This window comes from Tetrao urogallus (genome assembly GCF_951394365.1).
Source record: "Tetrao urogallus genome assembly, chromosome: 7".
NCBI lineage: Eukaryota > Metazoa > Chordata > Aves > Galliformes > Phasianidae > Tetrao > Tetrao urogallus.
In genome coordinates, this window is record NC_136820.1 from 25,391,111 (window position 1) to 25,403,403 (window position 12,293).

The following is a 12,293-nucleotide window of genomic DNA, read 5'->3' on the forward strand; positions in this document are numbered from 1 at the left end:
GATCCACATCATTTAAGAAGAAGTTGAAATACTGGAAAAATCTCACTCACTCATTAGTCTTAAGCTCCTTTATACTTGCCTTAAATATAATTTATTTATTATAGGCTAAATTAATGCGATAAAAATTGAAAATAAGCAACAATAAGAAATCCTGTAAAGTCTCACACTCACTATGCAAGCTTGAAAAACATGAGAAGTATGTGGTATTACTGATAAAAAGAAGTACACATTACAAACACATTAGAAGTGCTGAAATATGAGATGAGATACTTGAAAGTGTTACTGAAGTGGGCCACTGAGCCTGGACTGATAGAAACAAAATAGCTGTGGTTATAGAAGGGGTATTTTACACATTTTACACTGTACAGCATCCAGTACTACCAGCTCCTGAAACTGATTGGATTGTGCTAACCACCACTGGATTGGGACTGTATGCTTAAACATAGATATAAAAATTAATAAAAATGATAGGCAAGTAGTGTACAGCATGAATAGTACTGTGAGGGGTATGAAATGGAAACAATCAAATGACAGGAACAGAGAATTTGAGATCATCACCTTTGAACTGAGTTATGGGGCAGCTGCAAGTGCTCTTAGTTCTCATAGATCACTAATCAGGTGCATTTTATACTTCCAGTAGTGCATCAGTAGAGAAAGCCAAGTGATGAATCGGGTTTCAAGTTGAGTTCTGCAGCTCAGATATGACAGGTGAATCATGTTCTTGCAAGAGCTGGAATTAGCAATATCAAGAGCGATCAACTTCACCAGTGTAGAGGCTCCCAGTGCATATCTGCATGACCTCAGATGCATGAGAGACTAATGAATTTTATTTCTTCTTCAACCCCATCACATTGTTGATCTGAAGAAACTTCAGACTGACTGCATTTATTTCACCTTTAGAAATAAAAGCTACTAGTTGACTGAGCACTGAAACTAATGCAGCTTAATTTCCTATAGATTTAGCTCTCAGATGACCATTTACCCAAATTATAACAAAAGAACTGCATACACCTCACATCTTTTCTTGCAGAGTATTCTGACAATAACATGCAGGCTGCCACATTCACAGATAGAATTTGTTAGAAATTTCCTTACTGGATAGGAAGTTATTACGCATTGACTTCCAAACATTCAATCCCTTGTCTCTCTTCTGCCTGGTTATCTATCTTTATGAAGTTTGTATAAACTTTCTTATCTCTCAGACTCAGCTGAAACTGGCTAACACCTTCAAAGTTACTGAGTGATTGCATAGATCTTGTTTTCACACAGTCTGCAGGCCCGGAAATTGGTGGCATGCTACCTGAGTGCTGAGGTAGATAGAACATTTTAGCTTTGTTTTTATCTCCAACATATATCCAAACTTCTCTTCAGCAATAATCAAACAAACCAGAAAGAAGAACCTAAGCTACAAACCCCTCAAAAATAAATAAATAAAGCAACATGAAAGCAATGATTTCTGTCTAATCTAGAATATAAAGCAGCAATGTGGAAGAGCATGGGCACTGACCACTTGCTGATAGGGAAGAAGGCCTTTAAGTAAGCTTGTAACTGCTTTAGATTGGCCATTACCACTGGTATATAAGGCAAAGTAGGCTTTGCAGATCTGTTACAGCTGCATATGTGGACCACTTTCTTCCCTCTATTTCAGTCAGCTGCAGAAATAATTTCACCCCTGTGAAGAATTCCTTGTATTTCAGAATTGCTGATTTTAATGATATTCGGTGATAAATATTTTCAGATGCATTTAATGCTTGAGCATGGTTTGTCACTGGTACTTTAATTGCTATATATTTTCTGATGATAGAGCCTGTGCTCTGAGTTATTTTGCATGAATAAAACATAAACAGCCTTTTATAACTGACGTATTTCTGATATATTGCACAGCTATCAACAAATGTTATTCTTGCAACACTATGGTCTTCTGCAGTGTGTACTTTACAGTTTCTCCTTGTTCATTACCTGTGTGCAAGCCTTAAATTGTGCATTAGTTGATGATTGAGATATTATGTTCTGTAGATAGATGAAAATTGAATTAGAAATTGTGCCCAGTCTTCCACAATTTTGATGCTATGCATTAACTATGGCTTGCTTGCTGCATTGTGTGCTTCCAGGAGTTGAAGAAAAGTAGCCCATCTTTATCCTTTTTGTATATTCTCACCTTGGGAAAAAAAACAAACAAACAAACTGGAAATTCAAGAAACTGGATGTTGACGAGGAGATACAAAAATGCCAACGACCACAGATCTAGACAAAGAATAGTAACTCTGATCAATTGGGTGGATGACCCAGTGATTATAGTTTAATGCTTTTGAATAGCTTCTTTCAGAATAAGATTTTTACAAATCACATTCCAAACACCTGTCTTTACATTAGAAACATGGCAGCAGGTGCAGCTGTGGCTGCATTCAGCCACACATACCAGCATAGAATGATACCTACTGAGCAGCCTCATCGATTTTTGACTCATCTAGTTTATATCTGATCTGTGTTGCAATTTCTTGCAGAGCAAAATCTGAGGAAAGAGATTCTAGCTTTATTATTTCTAATTTATGGCTTGAGTAGCTTTAACCAAGTGAGCTGTGTGCAGTTAAAAGTCTTATTGGCAGGCTTTTTCACTTGCTCGTGGCCTACAGTAGAATTAATGGAACGTTTTGCCTTCTACCATTCATATTAATTTGACTTTAAATATGTATATACATAGATATACAATTCTACTTATATTTGGGAAAAGTAATGACAGATGTATGAGATGCATAAACCTTAGAGGAGAAATAACTTCCTGCATTAGGGAAGACATGCAAGTGATGATAACCAGTTTCTCACTGGCTTTGCCAACACTATGTAATTAGTATTTCATGATGCAATAAATAATTGTTTTGTGCTATTGTTTCATTGTTATGTAAGTTTTTTTTTGATAAACACACAAATCCACTTGTACCTTAAGAGTTTCCATGTTTTTTCACTAAACTGCTCTGGGAGAAGTCTGGTATTCTCTTGTCTTTAGGACTGGTTTGAAGACTCAGAAGCCAGTCTACAACTTTCTGTACAATTCATGCTACCATTTATACATAGATACTGATTTATGGTATAAACAGATAACTGAATATGCAGCATCAGAAGCACAAGTATAAGCAGATAACAGTGAGGACATTATTTCACATACTGCCTGAAACCTGTTTGCCCCTGGCTTTCTAAGTTAAATGCTTTCTCTTCTAGGTATTGCAATAGTAAATGTAGTATTCCTCAGTAGCATATGTCTATTCAGTAACCTACATGGTATAGAAAAATGATAGATGGCTCATTGAAGATTTAAAATAACTTGAAGTTTCTTAGCCTGCCAGAAAACTCACCTGGAGATATACAAGTATTTTGGGACGAATATTCAAAACATTATCAGTATAAAGATATCCTCTTCCCAATCACAGGCATGCTCAGCCCTTAGCCTCTTCTGAAAACCTGCCAGGTAAAGGTGACAGAAGATGTGATTTTTCATGTTTTTTTCTTCTGGGAAAATGGACTGAGGCACACAGGGGCTGCTTACTGTTTGAGAGGTTTAGCTTTCAAGTGGTTACAAGGTTTACTTATCGCTGACTAAACCAAACTGTGAAGCATTGTAAAGGAACATAAATATTCATAAGTTGTCCAAGAAATGGAACACTCTGAATTCCCTCACCTTTCAAAGGATCTTCCATGGAGTGCCTATGGTTATTTTCTTTTTTTCACCCATTCAGCTGGCTCCACTTTTAATAATTTGTTTACTAAATAAAAGCTTTCTTTTTTCTATATCCCTCTTTTGTATTTTTTTTTATATGATAAACTTCTGTACCATAAAAAAAACAGTATCATAACACTTAAAGGCAAGTAAAAATAAAAATATGTAAGTCTGTTTTAAGGTGCTATTCAAAGATTGGTACTTTGCAACTATGTTTTCTTTCTTCAGGAAAATACTTCCATAGTCATTTTAGTTAGGATATTTGCTGTACAAAAGTGGTTCCATTGTTTATGTTTCTATTCACAACAGAGTAATACATTCAGCAGAATTTTAATGGATATATATAAAGATGAGATTAGAAATTAATATTTCGTCTCATCATAATCTAAAAAACAATTTATCACAGAAAATATTGTCATTTAAATGCAATGAAATTATCTTAATGAGTATAATCCGTTGCATCTGCTTTTTTTGTCTATTTTTGCATTACTTTGAAATAATATCCTATTAAAATGCTTTTCATTATCATCATGACGATGATGTCAAAATATTTTATTGAAAATTTAATCACCCTATTACTATCTAATTTCTTCTTTCAAAACTAGTTTGGTCTGAATGGCCTTTTTACAGAGTACATTGCTACAGAGTAGTGTTTCTAGTCAGTATATAACAAAAAGGTATTCATTCTTCTAATATAGAGTATAATTTTATTCTTTTTAAAAATTAGAGGATTCTATTGCAACAAAGAGCAATGCCATCTTTAAACAGGATAGTATCACAGGAAATTATTCTGTCATTCTTTCCTCTGTGACACAGGAGATAGCTTCTGTTGTTGGTTGGCACTGTAGTGATATGAAGAATACAAACTTCACTGCTTGAAGAGTAACTCCTTTTTTTTTTTTTTCCCCCCACAAAAGATCTGTTTAGAGGTGAACACATTTAAAACCTCTAGAAGTTGCTGGAATAACAAAGAAATTCTGGAAGAACAAAAATTTTTAAATGGAGATATTTACAGCTTGTTTCATAAGTGACAGAATTTCTCAGTTGTAAAGAACAAGAATGTTTTACCACTCCATTGGAGAGATGTGGAGACTGAAGAACATTTTCCCAGACTGCCAATTTGATTTCATTTCATTTCATTCAAGCTGAGAAAGGGCATGTGCAAGGCTATATGGAAAGTGAGGATATCTGGCTAACAGCTTCTCAGCATAAAACACAAGAAAAAGAAACAAGAAAAGTAATAAATTAAACATTCTGATCTGCAGGCTCTGAGGAAGAGGAGATAACAAAACAGTAACAAATATGGGAATCCTTAGGTTGGTGATTGATAGGCCATTAAAGGACCTGCTGAAGCATAGCCTTGAAGAGGGACAGCCAGAGCTTTGTCACTGGTAAGAACAAGCAAAATGAGATTATCATAGATACTATGGGGATGAGGAAAGTTTTGAGTCTTTGAGGGGACTTGTGAAGTTCTGTAAAATTTACTGTGGCATGTTTTAACGATTGTGGAAATGAGCCAAATTATGGCATATTTAGAGAAGAGGTGAAATATGGGGAAAGGAAGAGGTGGAGATGTATCAGGAACGAGTGGGAAAACGGAGAGGAAAGGAGGTAAGAGGGGTTGGTTGTATGTGAGCAAGCCAATAACCAGTGAGCAATGTCTTACCAAGCCCTGTGCTTGACAGTCTCTGTGTTGTCCATCTTTTAATTGCATATTGTCATTCCTGTCTATTTACCAAGTGAATGTGCCTGACTGACAGTGAGCCTCATGACAAGTTAGCTGGTGGCTGGACAGGAGTGCCAGCTCTTGAATGCAGAGACCATTTGTTGAAGTGACCCATAGGTTTGGGGGCAGATGCAATAGAGCTAGCTCCCAGAGACCCACATGCATACGTGAGATGTGCTTGCAACCTCTGAGCCCAATTAGCTGGTAGGTTAGAATATGGTCAACTACCTGAAGTGTTCAACTCAAAACAAGTGTCTTTGTTGCAAAATGGAAGCTGTGTGGGTGTAGGAGAGAGCACTGCTCTTCTCATGTTGGCCTTTGATGCCAGATGTAAGTATTTGCATCTTTGGACTTCCTGGCTGCCATTGGACATGGGAATGGGAATGGCAGGATGCACATCAACAGAAGAAAAATCCTGGGGTCTTGCATGCCACCTAGCTAAGCTTCCCTTCAGCTTGCTTTACCAGCCATCCCAATCTCCTTTCCCCAGTGTTGGCTTTGTAGCCTATGGTATACCTACACTGTGTCTGTACTGTACACAAACAGAAGATGAGCTGGGTGTCAGCAACTGCAGAAAGCAGTCATCCATATGGAGAAGTCTATATATCTGCATTTTACAGCTTTGCTTCTTAGCACCTTCTCAGAGGTGGTAATATGATTTTATAAACGTACATAATGCCACAGGATTTTAAAGCTTGCCTTTTCAGAGAATAAATTAAGCTATTGTGCAAGTGCAGCGGAGATTTCAGAAATGTTTCTCTGAAATCTTGGTGTGCTTGCAGGAGCTGTATTCATATATTACAGTAGCACATTGATTTAATATCTCATTTCAAGTCCACCTCATGGATCTCTGGGAATGACATAGCTTTTGCCATCAACGTGATCAGGCTGAAAAGTTGCTTTTCTATCTTCATTTTTGTTCCTGAAAATACTCTTTTGACACTTGATTTGTGATAGCTGACACCTCACAGCTGATATATGACTCAAGAGTTAAGAGGCACAGGGCCAGACAGAATGAGCTAGCTATAATCTCTAAAACATACAACACTCTCTGACACCAAATGTGAAAATCATCAATGTGTACTTTCTGTCATACAGAAATAATAAAATGAAATGGAAATTTACTTGAATTTTGACTCGGAGTTTTCAAACTACCTGCTATGTGTTTTTCACAATTTTTTCCCTTTCTTTTGAAGAATGTAGAAAGCAGAATTATATTTCTGTATTATATTATCTGTATTTTGTATTCACTTCTGTGTTCCTACAGCTACGAAATCCAAATTAAGGAAAATGGGAAAGTGCCACCAAAATGACACTAAAATTTCCATGAAAAAGCCACTAGAAATATACAGGGGCATATGAGGCATAGAAGAAAAGATAAATACATGATTTCAGGTATTGGTGTGATCAAATTCCCTAAATATGTTTTGAGAGCAGCCATGCTCTTGGTTTGGAAAGGGAAATTTGAGTGTATGTCAAAGGCTATTTCAACATCTTTGAATCACAAAATTGTCATAACGTGTGAAAGAGATTCCCAGCTACACAAAGGAAAATTTGTGTCAAAAAGTCTGTAAGCATTTTGTGGAAGCCAAATTTGACTCCACTTTTGATTATTTATTTGCATCATGGATCTGAGATAAGAGGAGAGACCATATCTCATTACTGCCCCCAAACCAATCAATAAGGAAGTTCCCGCAGAAAGACACAAAGATACACCAGCTGGTTTGTTTCAGTTAAGCATCCTTGAACAGAGACCACAGTATCGGGAAAAGACTTCAGTCCAGTATGAGACCTATTTTTCATTTTGACCTAACAAAGAGAAGCAGAATTGTTTCGCTCACTAGAGCCTGGATTAGGAAACTGAGATGTTTTACGATCCTCTAGGAATGGTGTCAATCCCAATGGAGCTTACTACCTAGCAGTAGGAAGAATACTGTTTTATGACCATGTCTTAAAAACAAGGAAACTAGTGCAGTACTTTATGGAAGGTTCAGTTCTGTAGCTGAATGGCAACTGTGCCATGCTCCCATGTGTAGCTAGGTTTAAGTTATTCTGTTAAATTTCTAGGATTCACTAAGGGTTACAATCTGCATGGACATTCATTCATTCTTTGTGCCAGCTTCTAAGTCCTGATACATAATGTTTTCTTCAACTATCTAGTTGTAAAGGGTTTAAACTTGATTATATTTGCTCTTGTGTAACAAAAAGCTCCGGTAAACTAGCCTCCTTAAACACATATAAAGATAAAACTTCTCTTAGCGGCCTGGTTATAGCTTTGGAAAAGATTTTGAAGTCTATTTGCAATTGTAAATCAGTACAAGTCGATTAAATGTACATTTGGCTGCCAGTTTAAATTTGTTCTGTATTTATTTTCTCAGGTTTGGCCGCTACCAACTATTTCACCTTTTATCAACTACAAGCAGCTTAAACCTAACAATGAAGAATGATGCAAATGTAACCATCCTATTGATTGAACTAGAGATTCCTCTCCTTGAGAAAGATTGAATGTACCTAGTAAAACAGAAATCACTTTGGTAATGGACTTAGACAAGGTAAATATCAGGAAAAAATCCCATTGAATGGATGGCATATTATATGTCTCAAGGGGAAATTCTTATAATAGTCCTTGTCAAAAGGACAGAAGTTGTACTAAAGTCATGCTTCAGAGAAGCTGAAAGTGCATCCTCATGGCCTTCATAGCTTGGAACAGTTCAGATGAGTAAAGATGAAGGTTGTTTCACTTCTGGATACTGAGCATAGTTTATAGCTATGGTTTTTCTCAACCTTAAGGAAGACACAGGCTCTTCTTTCCCATCCCTGACTAGTTGCATGGCTAGGTTTACTATGGCTTGATTTCAGCCTTACCTGTTATCCTTCACAACCAGAAGACTGTGAATGTGCAGTGCTGTCAAGAACAGCAATATTTCCCTTTAGGAGCAAATGGGGAATACTGCCTGAATTCATTATCTACTGACACATCTACATTGCCTGTAGAATGTGGTATTTTTAGTAACTAACTCAGCATCCAGCTCTCTGCAACCATTTCAAGACTGAGCTTTTTTACAAACAATTCTCTAGACTGTTGCATAGGAAGTTACCACCTCTTTAATGTTATTCTGGTTATTCTGGGTTAAGTTAAAAAGTATGGCGGAATCTTTGTCTCATAAACTGGAAATAGTCTTCTGCTTTTACCATTTTCTGTTTTAAAGCGGATGTTCATCACTCATCTGATGGATATAGGATATGGATATGGATGATGGATATAGATGAAATGTCATCTTACTGATAAAGAAATTCAGTAACTTAATTGCTCAAAAGCTGAATCACTTAGCCATTTCTAATAATCTTCAACCATCTCCAAACTTAACCTTTTCCTTTTTGCTTACTGGGACAGCTCTGTCTTCACTATTTCCCATCAGTGGAGGCAACTGACCTGATCCTTTACTGCTCATTCTCTATTTTTCTCTTCCACTTGAACAGATTATTATTCTGTTCGTGTGTTCAAATGAAATATTCTATCAGCCTTTCCAAAGTAATCAAAGTATCCCAAGCTGAAAGGGACCCGCAAGGATCATTGATTTCAGCACTTGTCTTCACACAGGATTACCCAAAATCTAAACCCTATTTCTGAGAGCCTTGGTCCAAATCTTTCTTGAACTGTGGCAGCTTAGGCATAAGACTAATTCCCTGGGCAGCCTGCTCCATGTCCTGATCACCATCTCATGAAGAACCTTTTCCTAACACCCATTCTGATCTTCCCATGGCACAGCTCCTTGCCATTCCCTTGCATCCTATTGCTCTCTAGAGAAAGAAGAGATCAATGCCAGTTCTTCCATTGCCCTAATAAATGACTTAAGACGGGAAGAGATACTAAGTGGTCACCAGGATCAGCCATAGCCCCAGAGTGGCAGGACCATGTGGCCAGGGCTGGGTTGAGGCCAGGATGGAATGTCTGCCACCAAGTCAGTGGCCTCTCTGAAACCAGTTCAAGAGCTCACTGCATGGATACCAGCTGCACCAGATCTAGCCTGGCCCTGGGCCTCTGCAGTCACACCAGTAAACATAAAAAATTTTAGAGGGGAAATTCAGCTTATGTGTATATAAAGGAAGAGGTTATTTTTACTGTCAGTTTATTTTTGCTGGCAGGTTAGATACATAGCTGCTGTTATTGTTTTCAGCTGCCTTTCTCAGCCTAGAGAAAGGATGGAAATATTATGCAATTTGTTCTGCAAAGTGCACATGTCCTTTGTGCTGCTCTATGCTGTGGGGAATTTTCCCCAGGTTATGTTTCACCAATGGGAGTGCACTGTGCATAACTGTGCTGGTACAGCAGCTCTCTTACCCAACACACAATGCCTTGTGTTGCACAGTGCTGTAGGGAGTGCTGGATGGTGTAGTCCCATCACTCCCTCTCTTTCTATTTTTTTGGTAGCCCTGCCTAAGTTTATTACACCCAAGTATATCCACACAGGCAATATGTTTAAGATTCCTTCTTTCTTGTAAAACCATATTATTAAAACAACAGCACTTGGAAGAAGCAAATCTCTTCTTACTTTCTGTTTCTTCATCAGTAAATATTTGTTCTGCTATTGTTGATATTCAATTAGAATAGAAAAGGTCAATTTAAAACAGATCGGTTTCATCACAGATCAAATTGTTTTACTGATTAAGACTGAGAGGAACATAACAGATTGGTGAAGCAGAATGTACAAAGCTGAATCGTGCATATCTAAGGATAATATTTTACCTCCAGCAGGTGTAACTAGTATTAAGCTTTCATTAGCTGAAATAATACCCGTAGATAATGTCCAAGAGGAGGCCAAACCATAGGCACACTGCTGGTTGTAATGACTGTACTCCAAGTGCCCTCACACAGTTTATCAGGTTCATCAGTTCTGGTGAAGACAGAGCCAGGGGGCTCTGCATTGCCCTTCCCAGTGCATTTGGCTCCAGTAGGGTCAGTGACTGGGTGCAAAGCCAGCTCTGCTCTCCATTGACACTGAATTCATGTCTTCTTCTAAGAAGAGCTTCCCAGCTCATCTGTAGGTTGACTCCTGTATACTGCATATTCAGGTTCCCACCTGTTCTATGCATGATCCAGTGAATCCCACTGGAATTCCTCAGTATCAGCTGTACATACCTTTGCTCAAGTATTTGACATAGTCACAGTCAGCTATGTTACTCACAGAAATAAAGTCGATTCCGTATTCCAGGTCAGGGTGCACAGCTGGCACTTACTCACGCCCTCTTCCCAGGGCGTGTGGTGCCTATCTCAAAGTTCCCTGTGCTTAGCTGTATGACTGTGACTCATATGTAGGTTAACATCATAGTAACCCACATATTATTCAGTGCTGTTACTTCACCAAAGTGCTTTGCAGAGCACTAAGACAGCCACAGCAAATCAACTTTCAATCTTTCAGGGGAAAGCCTCACTGGTGTTAGCTTGTCTCCTTGTTCCACTTTCCTGCTAGACTACTGCCACTTCTTACCATGGCTTTGTATGTGAATTACAGCCTGATTAAATCACTTAATCTGCATCAGTTTATCTCCAGATTAAAAGCATAAAGGCATCAGAAACACAATTACCTTTTAGCTACAACTTTCCTGAAAAAGAAGTACCAAGGATACAGACAACACATGGATCATGGTGTGATGTTAAAGCCTTGCTCGGTGACTCTTAAAGTGTTAACTGGATCAGACGGAACAAAGATGGGTCTGAGCATAAGTGCATGAAATTATGGAAATGTGGTTTACAGATTGTTACAAAGGCCTTATTCTAATAAGCATGAAAATTAAAATAAATACAAAATGCTATATAGCACATCAGTTTCAATTATGCATAAATGGTTCCATTCAGAACCTGGGAAGAGCATATACAAGCATATTTTTCAGCTCTGTATGAGGAGGATATGATGATTGGGATAGAGAGGACCAACCCTTGATGAACTTTTTAAAGGTCTATCCTGATAAAATAGCAAGTCACACTGTTCCTACTTAATCAATGTTGGCAGTTATGACTGCATAAAACAGAAAATGTGGTTAACCATCGGTGAAACTGTATAGAGGCAATTTCACACTGTATTGCAAATTGTACAAAATACATATATGAGAAAAAGAGAAAATACTGATTCTTTTTTCTTTTTCTGTTTGTTTTCCTCAAGTAACAAGTGTATTATAACTATGTATGGTAAAAATATGTTTAAAGATTTTGATGAAAATACAGTTATCTATTATAACTCTTGATAAAGTATTATGTATGTGGAAGTAATTGTACCTTAAATGTTAAAGTTTGGTTTCTAATACTACTTGTAATTTCATAGGACATCCAGTTGTTTAGTTTCTCTACAATGTGCAGATTCTACTAATGATCTCCCAAATTAAAGCTTGACATCAAATATTTTTTTATACTCTGATTGTGCTGCTAGCTGACAACTGAGTTGTCTACTAAAACAAACAAACAAACAAACAACAAAGAAACAGAAAAATGCAACTCTTTAGCAGATAAGAAACAGAGAATAGAGAGATTAAGCAAGTTCCATGAGACAATTGCCACCAGAGATCTTTTTAATTTTGGTTGATGGCAGATGAGGCAACAATATATCAGACTGCTGAGCCTAATTATGGCAGTCAGGATAGGTAAGGCTTTGCTAAAATGTCATTCAAGTTTGCAGATATAAAGGTAGCAAATAATGAGAGACTGCTCATAGGAAGCACTTTCTTTGATAGAAGTGGGTTTAAAAATCTTTGCATTGGTAAGAGGCGTTATAATAATTTGTTACATTTAAAGCACATGAACATTGGGTTGCCGTTTCTATGGATCTTCTAAAAAACACATGCTCTTTTTCAGGTTCAGTA